General features: G+C 41.2%; 1 protein-coding gene across 5 annotated transcripts in view; it reads right to left on the bottom strand.

The window, feature by feature from the left end:
* Positions 1-16,304, bottom strand: part of FAM60A (family with sequence similarity 60, member A) — a 50,077-nt gene that overhangs the window by 25,282 nt on the left and 8,491 nt on the right. The window contains exon 2 of one of the 5 annotated variants that reach the window (XM_011934083.1): positions 2,774-2,914. The exons of 3 other annotated variants lie outside the window; for them this stretch is intronic. The gene's annotated coding sequence lies outside the window, so the exon portion shown is untranslated. The remainder of the gene's footprint in view (positions 1-2,773; positions 2,915-16,304) is intronic. One more of the 5 variants, XM_011934084.1, reaches the window with a different exon arrangement.

The following is a 16,304-nucleotide window of genomic DNA, read 5'->3' as shown; positions in this document are numbered from 1 at the left end:
ACTCCGTCTCAAAAAAAAAAAAAAAAAAAAGCCAAAAAATCAAGAAAAACTTAAAATACTGATTATGAACTGTTGTCTTCTAAAATTATAGTGGTATGGTTGCAAAACTCTGAGTATACTAAAAGCCACTGAATTGTACACATTACAAGAGTGAATCTTATGTTATATAAATGAGTGAATTTTATGGTACATGAATCATCTCAGTAAGCCTGTTTTTGAGACATTTAAAAATAAAAATAACTGAGGAATTCACTCGTCTTTATCATCTTTGTAAGCGCAGCATCTAAGATTCCAGTCTCACAGTAGGTGTGTTAACCCAAATGAGAGACCCAAGATGGGAATTTCAATCAAACAAGGTTTATTAGGCCGAGCTTGAGGATGTGCACCCAGAGAGCACAAGTTCCAATAGCTTATAACCTGTGTTTCAAAGCAAGATTACCTGAGGCATGGTATTCATACATTTTTTTAAACAGGGGGATACCCGCAGTACAGTGAAGCAACAATTACATTCTTGTCGATTTGATTGGTATTCAGTGATGTTACACATAAGGTAAAGTAAGTATGTGGTTGAGTGGGTAGGAGAGAAAGGTTAATAATTACGTAGGCATCTCAGGGTCTGGCGGAAGGATGATTGATTCCATCCTGCCTTTGTTCTATATCTGACACACAAGCTTACAACCAGTACCTGTTAGTAAAATATTTAACAAACTCCAGTTACAAATGCACAAAGGGTCAGCCTCAGTAAATAGGCCATGGTTTTATTACCCATATGTCCAAACCGCAGCCACCTTGTCTCACTTTTCTCTTTTCTTCTGACACTATCATTATCATCTATCTGTCTATCTACAATATGTTTTCTTAAGGTCCTTGAAATAGAAAAAAAAAAACATTTCAAGATGTTTTTCAAGATTTGAGGGGTTACAGTTAAAACATGCCTATTTATGGGAGGTTCTAACACTGATCTAACTGACATAGCTGCCTTTGCACATACACATTCTTCAGCCAGAACAAACATTTAGAAGAGGCTGTGTCAATCCACTTTTCCTTGTATTTCCACATTTTCCCCCTTTTGATCAAAATTTCTCTTTAGAGAACACAAATGATCATACTTTATGTCCTTCTGTCTTCCCAGGAAGTCATGTCCCACGTTGGAGGGAAAGAGGTGAGATGAGGTTGATGTAGGCCTGAGGCAGACACTCCAGGGGTATGTAGTGGAATCTGCTGCTACGCTTACAGGATAATTCTATCTACATTGTGCTACCAAAATGGGGGGGAGGGTGTTAATTTTTTTTTATTAAGACAGGGTTTCACTACATTGCCCAGGCTGGTCCCAAACTCCTAGCCTCAAGCAGTCTTTCCACCTTGGCCTCCCAAGTGCTAGTGTGTGGGCCACTGCAATTGGCCTACAATTCTGGTTTTAGCAATAGACTTACGTAGGTTGATTATAAATACCATGAGTAATTTAACTGATAGTAAGAGAAATAGGATAGACACTACGATTATATCAAGGTTTGAGATCCTTCTGTCATTTATAAGCATGATGAATGGACATTCACACATGTGTGAGATGCACCTCCTTCAAACCTTGTTATGACATTGGTACTTTACCCATGAAAAAGAGTTTGAATTGCAGACTGGAAGAAATAGGAAGCCAATTAAACAGATCATTGAGAAGATCAGTAGTTTGTGCCCCTTGTAACCATTTAGCTTGCTTGAAAATTCTTTCTACGCAAGTCTCTACTTCACCTGAGGTGTTGATGTAAGTGCAGCAGGCAGTGTAAGCTACTGCAGACTCCTTGTCCCAGCTACTCGAGAGGCTAAGGTACGAGGATCACCTGAGCCCAGGGAGGTCCAGGCTGTAGTAAGCCATGATCACACCACCACACTCCAGCCTAGGTGACAGAGCAAGACCCTCCCTCAAAAAAAAAAAAAGCTCCTTTCAATTTGCCAGCTATTTTGCCAGCTATTTACACTACGTGCCCATCCTTGGGTTGGTGGGTGTGGCCCAATGCCACATACCAAAATGTATCTATTAACTATTCATTCATGGGTAAGTTGTGTAAAACATGAGTGAGCCATGGATTGGTTTTACTGCAGGTCTTACAAAAGCCTGCATAAGCATGATACATAACAAACAAGACGTGCTGGCACAATTTGCTTTTGCTTTTTCTCCTTTGGACATTCAGTTGCCAGTTATGACAGTAACGGTGGGAGGCCAGGAATGTGCAGGGACAGCGGCCTGGAAAAGATGAGGAATTACGTTTGTGTTCCAGATAAGTTAGAGAATTTGTCCCTGATTGGCTTCCTGATAGACAGGCCTGGGGGCGGTGGGAAGGGGTGAGACTTAGGGGATATTATTAAGCACAGAATGAAAATATGGCCTGGCTTTAGAAGCTGAATTTGAATTTGGAAAGGGACACTTGGAGAGAACTGATGCAAGTATATGGTAACATTTGGAGTGTCAGAAAAATCAATCACAGGTGCAACAAGTAGCATGTAATGATACTGAACGGCCCTAGGAAGCTGGTGACAAATCCAGCAATCTGAGAGACTGCCTCTATCTGCCACACTTCGGAAAAGTCAAGCTCATGAACTATTTTTCCATCGCCAGCAGAGACCCTGAAAAGTCAAGTGTATATATATATTGGTGGCCATCATGTGTATGGAAACATTAACCAGGTTATATATCCTATAATCTGAATCAAAGCAGACAAGGCCAATAGTCCCCAAAGTAAATATAATACTCTAAGAATGTTTAGACAGGAGATCATACAGGCCTGCTCTGAAGTCTTGGGTCAATTAGCTGTCCACTCAGATGTTGTCAACTTCTCGTCCTGGTTTCAGGGTTGAAGCTGTTTGGTGAATCAGAGACAGGGATCTTTGGTGGGAGTCATGGTCCATTCAGAAGTTGTGCCTTTTTAAGGTGAGAGATATGGATCCGTGAGTCTACACCCTTTAACTCTGCTGTGCATGGATTACTCAGTGGTACCTGGCAAGGGCCCCTCCACCAAGGCTGGAGGGAGTCCTTTATGAGATGTCTTTTCCAACAGACAAAATTTCCAGTTTGGAGGTCATGACCAGAATCTTCATCTCCCAGGAGCACACTGTGGGACGTGTCTTGCACTAAGGTCTGGCTTTTCATGAGTTGGTGAACGAGTCCCTTAAAATAGTGCAAGATGTCCCCATTCAGTAAATTTGGATCAGTCATCTTGATTCCCACGTGCCTGGGTCTTCCAGTTACAATTTCATGAGAAGAGAGCTAATAAAGGGATGGATCAAAGGTTGAACAATACCAAGGGGAGTGCCTTCGGCCAGCAGAGGTGAAAAGCCTCCATAAATTTAGCTAATTTTTTCTATTATTCCATTGGTCCATTGCACCAATCCAGGGACTTAGCGCCAATTGTGTTATTATTCCATTGCTCCATTCTACCAATCCAGAGGACTAAGGGTGGTAGGCACAATCAAAATACTGAAATATAGGCCAATTTTTTTTTTTTTTTTTTTGAGTCAGAGTCTTGCTCCGTCGCTCAGGCTGGAGTGCAGTGGTGTGATCTTGGCTTACTGCAACCTCCGCCTGCCGGGTTCAAGTGATTCTCCTGCCTTAGCCTCCTGAGTGGCTGGGACTACAGACATGCGCCACGATGACCGGCTAATTTTTGTATTGTTAGTGGAGACAGGATTTCATCATGTTAGCCAGGCTGGTCTTAAACTCCTGGCCTCAGGTGATCCGTCCACCTCGGCCTCACAAAGTGCTGGGATTGCAGATGTGAGCCACTGCGCCCAGTCCCAAATTTTACAAATGCTCAATGATCTGGGCAGTAAAATAAGTTCCCCTACTGCTGTGAAGTTCAAAAGGGGACTCCCCACAATGGGGTAATCCTTTCTAATAAGATTTTACCCACTACCATTGACCATCAGCAGGATGGGCAATTGCATTACCCAATGCAAAGACATGCGTATCATTACCAATGCATGTTTATGTGCTTAAGATGGTGGCAGCTGGATAAAATCAAGCTGCCACATCTCAAAAAGTCTAGATAGAAAAAGAAAATGACCTTGAGCCCCATAAAGGGGTTTTCCAGGGTTGTGTTTTGGGTAGATGGTACACTGTGAATCAATCTTCTGTGCCATGATGACAGTTTCCAGTAATATTGTTTATAATAGGATATCATTTTATCTGAATTCCAATGGGTCAAGCTGTAAATGTGTTCCATGAAGGGCATCTGACACCCCACTAGGATGATGGGTTTATCATTAGGTCCATACCATAGTTCAGTTTGGGGGAAAAAGTACCCCCACTTTCGTTTCCAGGTAGATCTTTCTTCGGTGGAAGCTAAGTCTTGGATTTCCTTTAGCGTAGACTTAACTGTTTAAGTCTCACAGTCGTTCCAAGGATCGGACTGGCGTCTCAAACACAGCTCTCTTAGCTACTGCATCAGCAAATTGACTACCTTGATTCTATGTTGTGTCTAATTCAGAGCGGCCTGGAACCTTTATAATTGCCAAAAGCGAGCTCCAAGACTAGTCCATTTTTTATGGGTTGCCCTGAGAAGGTTAAATACCCTCTCTCTTTCCATAGCATTCCCAAGTTATGAGCACCACTGGATGCATAGGGGCATAATTTTTGCCACTTTATTCTTTGCTAGTTGACAAGGTTGAGTCACGGCAATCAGTTCAGCCAGTTGGGCTGACTTAGCCTGAAGAACACCAGCTTCAATGACCATGGCACATCCTGCTTTAAACTTACTACCTTCTCCCCTCAAGTAAGATACATTTGTAAACCATTCTGTCTAGGCATTATCTAATGGTGATTCTTGTAGGTCTGTCCTTGGGGTAAAAAGTTGGGTATGTCATCGGGATGAAGTCATGAGAGGTCTTGTCAGAAGACTGGCCAGGCCTGGTGCAGTGGCTCATGCCTATAATCCTAGCACTTTGTGGTCTGCTAAATTCAAATTCATATTTGGGAAAAATAAGTGGGGCACTGTATATCCCTGTGACATCACAGTTCAAGTATCCCGTCATTCTCTCCAGGTAAAGGCAAACAAATACTAACTACCAGGATGTATAGGGATGCTTAAAAAGGCACTACAGAGATCCACAAGTACCACTCAAGGTGGGCAGATTGCTTAAGCCCAGGAGTTCGAGACCAGCCTGGGCAACATGGTAAACCTTGTCTCCACAAAAAATACAAAAATCAGCCAGGTGCAGTGGTACACACCTGTAGTCCTAGCTACTGGGGAGACTGAGGCAGGCAGATTAACTGAGCCCAGGAGGTGGAGGCAGCAGTGAGCTGTGATCATGCCACTGCACTCCAGCCTGGGTGACAAAGCAAGACCCTGTCTAAAAAGAGAGAGAGAGAGAGAGAGAGAGAGAGAGAGAGAGAGAGAGAGGCCAGGTTAGGATCATTCCAACAAGAGATGGTAACATTAGAGGATAATAAAATTAAGACCTAATAGGAAGTTAATCTATTGAAAGATAAGTGTTAAGTTATGATGAGAATTCAGAAGTAGCTCAACTGAATGCGGAATGAAGGCAGTAAGGGAGGGGACCCCAAGACTGTCTCTCTAACAATTTTATATAGAAGGGCTGTAGCTGATACTGCCCTTACACAAGGGGGCAGCCCTCGAGTCACTGGATCTAACTGCTGACTGTAATAGCCTATAGGTCTTTGCTGGTCACCATGTTTGAGTCAACATACCAAATGTGCTTCCCCCATCTTCATGAAGAGAAAGAAAGTTCATAGTTTGGGTGTCTTATTGCTGGGGCATTTATTAATCTTTTAAAAAAAAAACAGACTCCTGCTCTGTTACTTAGGCTGGAAGGCAGTCAGCTCACTGCAACCTCTGCCTCCTTCAAGCGATTCTCCTGCCTCAGCCTCCCACGTAACTGGGACTATGGACGTTTTGCCACCATATCTAGCTAATTTTTGTATTTTTAGTAAAGACACAGTTTCACCATGTTGCCCGGGCTGGTCTTGAACGCCTGACCACAAGTATTTGCCTGCCTCGGCCTCCCAAAGTGCTGGGATTATAGGCATCAACCACTGCACCTGGCCTGCTAATCTTTCTTTAATTTGTTGCACACAGCTGGTTGTCCCTCACGAGTCCACATGATGGGACCAGGCCGGTCATTCTTTAAACAGATATAAAAGGGTTGAGTCGCACAATAAAAATTTAGTATCCAGCTTCTACAATAGCAAGCCAACTCCAAGAACCCTCTAAGCTATTTTTTAGTAGTAAGCATCAAAAAAGCTAAAATTCCTTTGATTCTATCAGGACTGATGCTCAATCCTTTGGCTGACATGACATGTCCCACATGTCTGACTTGAGAAAGACAAAATTAAAGTTTACCCTTAGACACCTTGTGCCCTGTAATGGCCAATTGTTGAAGTAAGTACAAGTTTTCTTCTTTAGAGGAAGAAAGTGTGTCAGAGCAAAGGAGGAGGTCATGCACACACTGGATGAGGGATGAGGATCCCCTGAGAGAAGTCCAAGTCTGCTAAATTCGTATTTCAGTATTTGGGAAAAGTAAGTGGCACTGTATATTGCTGTGACATCACAGTCCAAGTATACCGTCATTCTCTCCAGGTAAAGGCAAACAAACAAATACTGACTACCTGGATGTATAGGGATGCTTTAAAAAGGCACTACAGAGATCCACAACTGAAAAATATTGTCAGGGACAGGCACAGTGGCTCACACCTATAATCCCAGCACTTTGGGAGGCTGAAGCGGGTGGATCACTTGAGATCAGGAGTTCGAGACCAGCCTGGCCAACATCAGGAAACCCTGTCTCTACTAAAAATACAAAAATAAGCCGGGTGTGGTGGTGCACGCCTTTAATCCTAGCTACTTGGCAGGCTGAGGCAGGAGAATCGCTTGATCCCGGGAGGTGGAGGCTGCAATGAGCTGATATTGTGCCACTGTACTCCAGCCTAGGGGACAGAGTGAGATTCTGTCCCAAAAAAAAAAAAAAAAAGAACACTATCGTCATTGATGTTTGGTATGGCAGACAGGAGTATGAAGGTTAAGAAGCACTGGATATCTAGGTATTATAATACCATCTACAGCCTTTAAGTTCTATAGAAATCTCCATCCCCTTCCCATTTGGTTCTCTGACAAGGAAAATGGGGGTGTTGCAGGGACTGGTGCAGGGAATAATAAAACCTCTCTCAAGATAATCTCATGATTGGGGCAACTCCACCTAAGGTTTCTTGCCATAGTGGCTATTATTTTACGTTAAGCAAGGGATTCATAGTGTTAATCTCAACCTTTATTGGCGCAGCTGAGAGTATCTTTCCTATGTCTGTTAGACTGGGACCACAGCTGGTAAGACATAGTTTCAAGTAAACGCTCAGCTTCTGGCATTAGTAGAAAAGTTGAAGTTTAAAAGGAGCCTTATGGTTTCCTTCCCTTTATTATATTTCTTTTTGTTTTCCCATCTTCCCAATCACATGAGGGTGTCTTTACACCACTAACATCAATTTGTGATTTTTTTTTTTTGAGACGGAGTCTCACTCTGTCGCCCAGGCTGGAGTGCAATGGTGTGATCTCGGTTCACCGCAACCTCCGACTCCCAGGTTCAAGCAATTCACCTGCCTAAGCCTCCCAAGTAGCTGGGATTACAGGCATGCACCACCACGCTCGGCTACTTTTGTATTTTTTTTAGGAGAGACGGGGTTTCTCCATGTTGGTCAGGCTGGTCTCAAACTCCCAACCTCAGGTGATCTGCCCAACTCAGCCTCCCAATGTGCTGGAATTACAGGTGTGAGCCACCGCGCCTGCATTATTTGGTTTGCTTTCCCTAATCCCATGGTTCAAGTTCCAGAAACATTTCCCACTTTGAGGAAAAACAGATGAGCATTATGGATGTTGTGGAAATTTCAATCCAGAAGGTTAAACAGGCACTTCTGGGCATATCAGGAAAACACGGGATTGGCTGAGAGTATCATATTCATAGCCCTTGGGAGGAAGCCAAACCCAATGAACCAGTAAAGCAAAGGTGTGAATTTAAAGCAAGAGATAGGTTTATTAGGTATACCCACCATGTTAACTTTTTCATTCCTCTGAAAAATGGGGTTTTTAAGTAAGGTGGAATTTATAACTGATACAGCAGCTCCTGTGCCGATTATTGAATTATTTTTTCCCAAAGAGTGAGTTAAAGCAGCGTATTGGGAGAAATGAAAACCCCCTATTTTCTCAGAGGATTCCTAGTTTTCCCGTTTATCATACTGTTGTTTCCATTTCAGTATCTTGCAATTCCTTTTAAAATGCCCTAGCTTCTTGTAGTAGTGACAGAGAAGGGGAGAAGAGCTCTTAGGACCAATAGACTTAATTTTCTTCTTATTGGCCTGGGAGTTTTAAGAGGTTAACTGTTGCCATTGTTCAGTATACAGCCTTTTGATTTTCCTTTTTTATGACTGTACAGGACAACTGGTCAGCTAAGTTGACCAGTCATTAGTTCTGGCTATCACCTAGTCAGTCATGTGACATTCGACAATAGTGGGTAGTGCATCATCCAAATTGTTTGGGAAATCTTAATTTAATAATATGTCATTTTTATTGTTTTCCAAGTTGTCCACTGACATCTGCAATATTGTTTTCATGTTTTATCAAAGTGGGTAAAAAAAAATCTACAACAGGCCCATCTGGATTCTGGCAGCATTGCTAGATTTTAATCCAATCTATGATCTTTTTTTTTTTTTTTTTTCTTTTTCTGAGACACAGTCTCACTCTGTTGCCCAGGCTGAAGTGCAGTGATACGATCTCAGCTCACTGCAACCTCTGCCTCTGAGGTTCAAGCAATTCTCCTGCCTCAGTCTCCTGAGTATCTAGGATCACAGGCATGTGCCATCACGACTGGCTAATTTTTGTATTTTTAGTAGAGATGGGGTTTCACCAGTTGGCCAGGCTGGTCTCGAACCCCTGACCTCATGATCCACCCACCTCAGCCTCCCAAAGTGCCCGGCCGTAATCTATAAACTTTTGAAAAAAACAAGGGAATGGCATTTAACAGAGAAGCTGCTCATACCCACGCATCTTTGAGCCATCTTCTCAAAGTTGGGGAGTTGGCTGCAGCAGAGGTCATACTGGATTTTCAGGAACAAGATCTGTTAGGGGATCCAACCACACTGTGCTTTTTCTAACTATTCCTTAGCTTAAGCAGCTGAAACCAGCATGTAGACAAGCCGATAAATGTCGAAATGACCTGGGTCATAGATTTTAATTGTGAGTTCAAATTCTTTGGTAAAGCAAATCCGATCTTCATAAGGGTCAGCAAATTCCTTAACTATGGCCCATAATTTGGCCTTCGACTAGGATTGATAAAGAATCAGGACTCCAAGCAGGCTGGGCACACACTGCTGGTACTGGAAGTGAACCACTGGGACCGAGCATGAACAAGCCAGTGAGTAGCTCCCGCAGCCCCCTGGACCCAGGGTCATGCATGGCGACTGCCAAGGTGGCTTTAACCAAGGGAGCAGATCCAACTGAGCTTATAACAACATTTTTGAAGTATGCAAGCACTGAGAAAAATGGTGAATTTTTCATGTCTCCCAATGACTTTATCACTCCATACTTGAACATTTTTGGAGAAAGCCAGCCTAATCCAAAGACGGTGGAACTTTCAAGTGGAGTGGTGGGTCAGACCGAAGATGGGAGGAATGTTGTCCCAGCGTTGGTGATGCTACGTTTGATCACTTGATGAAGGTGGCATCCACCAGATATTTCCACTGTCATGACTAATATCTTTTCAACAGTGTGTAGCCTTTTAATTGCTCCTGGGTGCCCCTGATACTTTGTTTATGGTAGCCTTTCAGCTGTTTGACAAAGCTGGCAAAGGAGAAGTAACTTTTGATCAGAAAGAGGATGGTACCAGCAGTCTACAGGTCTCATCCCAGTCACTGTTCCCTGGTTCCAATGACAACTGACATTTATCACCATCAAGTGGTTTTGCCTGTTTTTAAACTTAATTGGAACCACACAGAATGTACCCTTTCAGTCGGGCTTCTTTTGTTCAACATTTCTGATATTAATCCATGCTGTATTTTTTATTTTTCTTCACTGCATAGAATTCCATTGTGTGACAGCATATCCATTCTAGGGTCAATAGACATTTTGAGACATTTTCCGTTTTGGCTACTACAAATAATGTGTTTTCAACATTGTTTTATGTATTTTTTGGGTGTGTGTGTGTGTGTGTGTGTGTGCGCACGTGTGTATGTGTCAGTATTTCTAGGAATAGAACTGCTGAGTCATAGAAAATGTGTAAATTTACCTTCAGTAGATCTTGCTAAACTGTTTCCCAAAATGATGGTACCAGTTAACACTCATACCATCATTGTATGACGGCTCCATATATTTCAGATCGTTGCCAACACTTGGTATCAGCCATTTTTATTTCAGTGATATCTCACTGTTGGTTCTGATGAGTATTTCCCTGATTCCAAATGGGTCCTAGAACTTTCATACTTATTGGCCATTTAGGTATCCTCTTCAGTCATGTGCCTATTTTCTGGATACAAGACCTCTGGTGGTTATATGTTTCACAGATGTCTTTACTCTGTGCACTGTTACTCATTTAACTGAGTCTTGAGGAACTTCAGTTCCTAATTTTTATGTAGTACAAACTATCAGCATTTTCTTTTGTAGCTAGCTCTTTTTGTATCCTGATTAAGAAACCTTTGCTTTCCTCCAGGTCCGGAAAATAATCTCTTTTATTATCTTCCAGAAGTTTGTTTTCCTTTCCATTTAGATTTTAATTGTTCTAGAATTTGTGATATTTTTACACGGTATTAAAGGTAAGGGTCAAAGATTCTTCCCTGGCCCTCTTCCCCACGGATATGTAAATCATCCAGCACGATTTACTGAAAAAGATCACTCTTTTCTTTTCTTTTTTTTTTTTTTGAGATGGAGTTTTGCTCTTACTGCCCAGGCTGGAGTACAATGGCATGATCTTGGCTCACTGCAACCTCCACCTCCCAGGTTCAGGCGATTCTCCTGCCTCAGCCTCCCAAGAAGCTGGTATTACAGGCACCCACCACCACGCTCAGCTAATTTTTTGTATTTTTAGTGGAGACGGGGTTTCACCATATTGGCCAGACTGGTCTTGAACTCCTGATCTCAGGTGATCCAACCGCCTCGGCCTCCCAAAGTGCTGGGATTACAGATGTGAACCACCAAACCTAGCCAAGATCACTCTTTTCTTTATTGCACTGCAGTGGTACTGCTGTCATAAATCCAGTATGGGGCTGTATCTGAATGTTCTATTCTTTTTATATAATTGTATATTATCCACTAATACTATACTATCTTAACTACTACAGTTTTGTAAGTCATACTTGGTAAGTCTTTCAACTTTATTCTTTAAGATTATCTTGGCTATTCTTGGCCCTATTCATTATCAAAACAATTTTAGAATAAGTTGTTAATTTCCACAAACATCCTGCTGGGATTCTGAATGCTATTGCATTGAATATGTGTAATATCTGTGTGTATATGTATAATTAAATGGTTTTTTGTTTGGTTTTGTTTTCTTTTGAGACAGTTTCGCTCTTGTTGCCCAGGATAGAGTGCAACAGCACGATCTCGGCTCACTGCAACCTCCACCTCCTGGGTTCAAGCGATTCTCCTGCCTCAGTCTCCCAAGTAGCTAGGATTACAGGGGCCATCATCTCACCCGGCTAATTTTTTGTATTTTTAGTAGAGATGGGGTTTCACCATAATGACCAGGCTAGGCTGGTCTCGAACTCCAGATCTCAGATGATCCACCCTCCTCAGCATCCCAAAGTGCTGGGATTACAGGCGTGAGCCACCACGCCCAGCCAATTAAATGTTTTAATCCCTTAAAAAAAGAGAAAGAGAATTAGGAATCCCCCACCTGTCATAGGCTGTTCCCAGAATGATGCAACCACAGGAAGCATTCCTGTAGAGTTCCTGTCCCTCACTTCTGCACAAGAGGTTGCTGCCAGGGTAGGTGGAAGGGCAACAAGAGCAGGAGCCTTTGGAGCCATGTTCCCTGTCACAGTCTGTTTAACACGTGACAGACAAGGAGAAAGAGATGGGAGAAGAAGAAAAATTAGATCCAGCCTGGAGAGTTAGAAAGATGAAGATAGAGCAAAGGTGTAGGTGGTGAAGGAGGCACCAAAGAGTAAAGAAGGTAATTCTGAAGATTGTTTTTTAGTGAGAGGATATCTGAGAGCTATCTGTTACCTACCACCTCTAAGTTGTTTATTAGCATTCTGTAAGGAAAAAAGATCATCCTACCCACTTTTACTACTTTCAAGATACCACTGGAAGTAGCTTCCCCATTCTGGTTGCTTAATTTTTGCACTAGCACCTTCCATCCTGGTCTGCATGTATGCCAATTTTGGCATATCAAAGGATCTGCCTTTAGGCCACTGTGATGTAGAGTCATTCTTAAGTCGTCGTGGTCCATTTGTTTAAGTGATTACATAATGAGGCACCCTAAGTATTGTATATTAACCCAGCTGGGGTTTCTAAAGGTGGAATCAGATGTTCTGCAGTTGCAGGGGATTTAGTCTATTTAGAGGCTTTGTTCTCCATAATTTTTAATACCTTCTCATTAGATTGACTAAGTCAGGAGGTGTTCTGAATCTGAATGTGCTGCTTGCAAACACAAAGCTTGAGGATGCGCACTCAGGAAGTACGAGTTCCAGTAGGTTATTATCTGTGCTCTGAAGTAGACTGCATGAGGCACGGTCTTTATACATTATTTTAAACAGGAAAATATGTGCAGTATGGTGAAGCAATAGTTGAGAATTTGGTTCATATTCAGTGATGTTATGCCTAAAGTAAAGTAAATATGTGGTTGAGTGGGTGGGAGAGAAAAGTTAATAATTGTGTAGGCACCTTAGGGTCTGGTGGAAGGATGATTGATTCCATCCTGCCTTTATTCTATATCTGACAAACAAATTTACAACCAGTATCTGTCAGTAAAATATTTAACAAACTCCAGTTACAAACCCAAGGGGTCAGCTTTAGTTTGTAGGCGGTGGTTTAATCACGCATATGTCCAAACTGTAGCCATCTTGGGCCAGTTTTCTTTTCTTCTGACACTATCATCATCTGTCTGTCTGTCTACAGTATGCTGTCTGAAGTTTCTTCAAATAGGACAAACATTTTGAGAAGTTTCTCAGGATTTGAAAGGTTACAGTTAAAACATGCCTACTTATGGGAGTTTGTAACGCTTATCTCTGACATAGCTGCCTTTGCATGTACACACATTCCTGGGCCAGAAAGAAATCTGGAAGAGGACTGTGTTGATCAGTTTTTTCTTTTATTTGTTTTCACAGGTGCAATAAATGTGTTGCTTAAATTTTAAGTTGTCATTTGTATAGCACTTTACATTTTATAAAGCACTTTCACTGGCATTCTTTCTTTGACCACTATTAGCCAAAAACCCAAAAATTGTTTTAATACTGTAACAGTTAAAAACAATCAACCGTGCCCATGGCTGGGCGTGGTGGCTCAAGCCTGTAATCCCAGCACTTTGGGAGGCCAAGCTGGATCACCTGAGGTCAGGAGTTTGAAACCAGCCTGACCAACATGACGAAACCCCGTATCTACGAAAAATAAAAAAATTTGCCAGGCATAGTAGCGGCAGGTGCCTGTAATCCCAGCTACTCAGGAGGCTGAGGCAGGAGAATTGCTTGAACCCAGGAGGCGGAGTTTGCAGCGAGCCGAGATTGCACCGCTGCACTCCAGCCTTGGGGACAAGAGCGAAAATCCATGTCAAAAAAAAAAAAAAAAAAAATCAACCATGCTATAATTATAGTTCTGACCAAATTAATTGAATATCCCAAAGTTAAAAAGATTAAAGGTAATAGCTAAGTCAGCAAAAGCAATTAAGAAAGATAACTGCAATTATATGGACAAAATGTATATAAACAAAAAAATAAAGTTTTAAAACACGACAATCAATTCTAAACATCTGTTCTGGTTGATTTGTGGGGTTTTCTTCTACTTTAAAGCTGTGGGTTTCATATAAATTTAATGATCAACTTAATGAATCTAACCTTGGTGCTGATGAGTCAAGAAAAGGATGAGATAACCACGATATATCAAAGATACAAAAGGGACAATTCTAATCTCATCTAATGAAATTGGGAAGCCAAAGATCAGGAATAATGTCTAATTAAACACATAAGTTTACTGAATATAATAATATACATAGGAAAGAAAAAGAGTTTCACAGCAATAGTTTATATTAAAGATGCTATTTACGAAAAGTTTTCTGATAAATAAGATTAAAGATTATCTCTTATAAATCTCAACAATACCAAATACTTGTTCATTTTAAGCTCCAACCAGGAAACAAAATGAAAAATACTGAAATGCAAATTTTAGAGCTTTAGTAACCTTTTTAATATGGAATCAGGAGACAGTGAAAAGGCCATGAACTTAATTCAACTATTTTCTTATCTTTTTAAATCTTATAAGGGTGTTAACTCACATTTAAGGATATGGAGAGGGTTCTTATCATGATGAATTTAACATCTGTTAAACTCTCCTTAGTTGTTATGCATGCTCTGAAGGACACCATTAGTTACTCTAATATAACTTCCACTTCCACTCTCTAGATTCCTTCTTCTGGCTTTTTTACAGATTTAGAAGTAAAGGGTTTTTTTAATATTCAAAAATACCTTTCAAAACTCAATAATACCACTGGGTGGACTAGATGGAAGAAAATTGAGAGCAGTAGTCAAATGTGGTAAATCAACAGTTAACTTCACAACTTGTCCAAGTCATCCTGGGAACTGAAATTCTGATATGCACAAATTAGGGGAACAACCTCCCAAATGAAACTATCCTTAAGTTTCCAATAAACCAAAATCCTAGCTTCTAATTATCATTTTTTCTTTCTAAAAATCAACTGGCCTAAGTCTTTAAAAAAAAAAAGAAAAAAAAAGATAGTTGAGGTGACTTAAATGTCAATGAATTTTCAGACTGGTTAAATTATGCTTGAAACACCACAGAATGCTATTTCAACCTTTAAAGCAAGTTGAACAATAGTAATACAGTATAATCTCACAGGATGTTTTTAAAATGAGACTGTGAGTACACAAACTTCTTTTTAAATTGGTTTTTAAAAATAGTAAATAGTGGTTGCCTCTGAGGAGTGCAAGCATAAAAGAAGCTTACTTTCACTTTACTACCTCCTGCTTTTTTTTTTTTAACCAAGAGCATCACTCCCCAATAACCTTGGTTATCAAGACACACCTTAAGAGTAATCTAAAAAAGCACAGAGAGCTTAAATAAACTTCCTCAAAGACATACAGATGGAGAGATACAAATTAGAAAATACACTCCATGGGAGAGACTACGAATTAGACTGGTAAGATCAAAATACACACAGAGCAGAATGGGAAGGAAACTGCAGAGAGGAGACAAGCAAAAGATTTGTACAGTGGGAAGGAAGCAGCAGTGAACAAAGACAAAAAGAACTAAGCAACCAAAGACAACTTTGAAGTGAAGGAGATGCATTTCTTTAGAGTCAAACTAGAAATGGCAGGATGATGGGAAAGGAAAAGAAATAAACAAGAAAAAATACTCGTGATCACAAACTGTGGGGGGATACTTGAGTTCCTGTAACTGGTAATGCCACCACTGACACCATTTTAGTCAATCATATGCTATCATGAATCACATTTAAGTACAAGATCCAGTAAACACTAACAGTGTAACTGGAGCAACACTTTTCACAAAGGGTCAACAGGACTAAATGCTTTGTATTCTCCCGCTGCTAGGCCACTTGGCTGCAGTATTCCCCAACAATGAGACATGTTTCATCAGCAGTTAAGGAAAGCCATGGAGCAGTAAGACATTTCCTCTTACCCGCTTCTAGATACCAGCCTACATATCTCAGCAAAATTCCTGGATTTAGCTAACTTTAAGGGACAAATGTAAATCTGTCTGTAAGAAAACTGAGAAAGGGTAGCAGACCCCACTTGTTTGCCAACAGCCTCTCCAAACACGTGCCCTATCTCTGAGAAATTAGATGGTAAAGCATTTGTAACTGTGGCTGTCTATGGAATCCACACTTAGCAGAAGAGCCTAAAACTCATCCTATATAGGAAAGAGGTCAAACTCAGAAATAAGTCTTCAACTGAAGTGGCATAGGTTAAAAATAAAATTACAGGCCGGGCGCGGTGGCTCAAGCCTGTAATCCCAGCACTTTGGGAGGCGAGACGGGCGGATCACGAGGTCAGGAGTTCGAGACCATCCTGGCTAACACGGTGAAACCCCGTCTCTACTAAAAAATACAAAAAGCTAGCCGGGCGAGGT

Source organism: Colobus angolensis, unplaced genomic scaffold (genome assembly GCF_000951035.1).
Source record: "Colobus angolensis palliatus isolate OR3802 unplaced genomic scaffold, Cang.pa_1.0 Scaffold131, whole genome shotgun sequence".
NCBI lineage: Eukaryota > Metazoa > Chordata > Mammalia > Primates > Cercopithecidae > Colobus > Colobus angolensis.
This window is presented reverse-complemented; position numbering and strand designations above follow the sequence as displayed.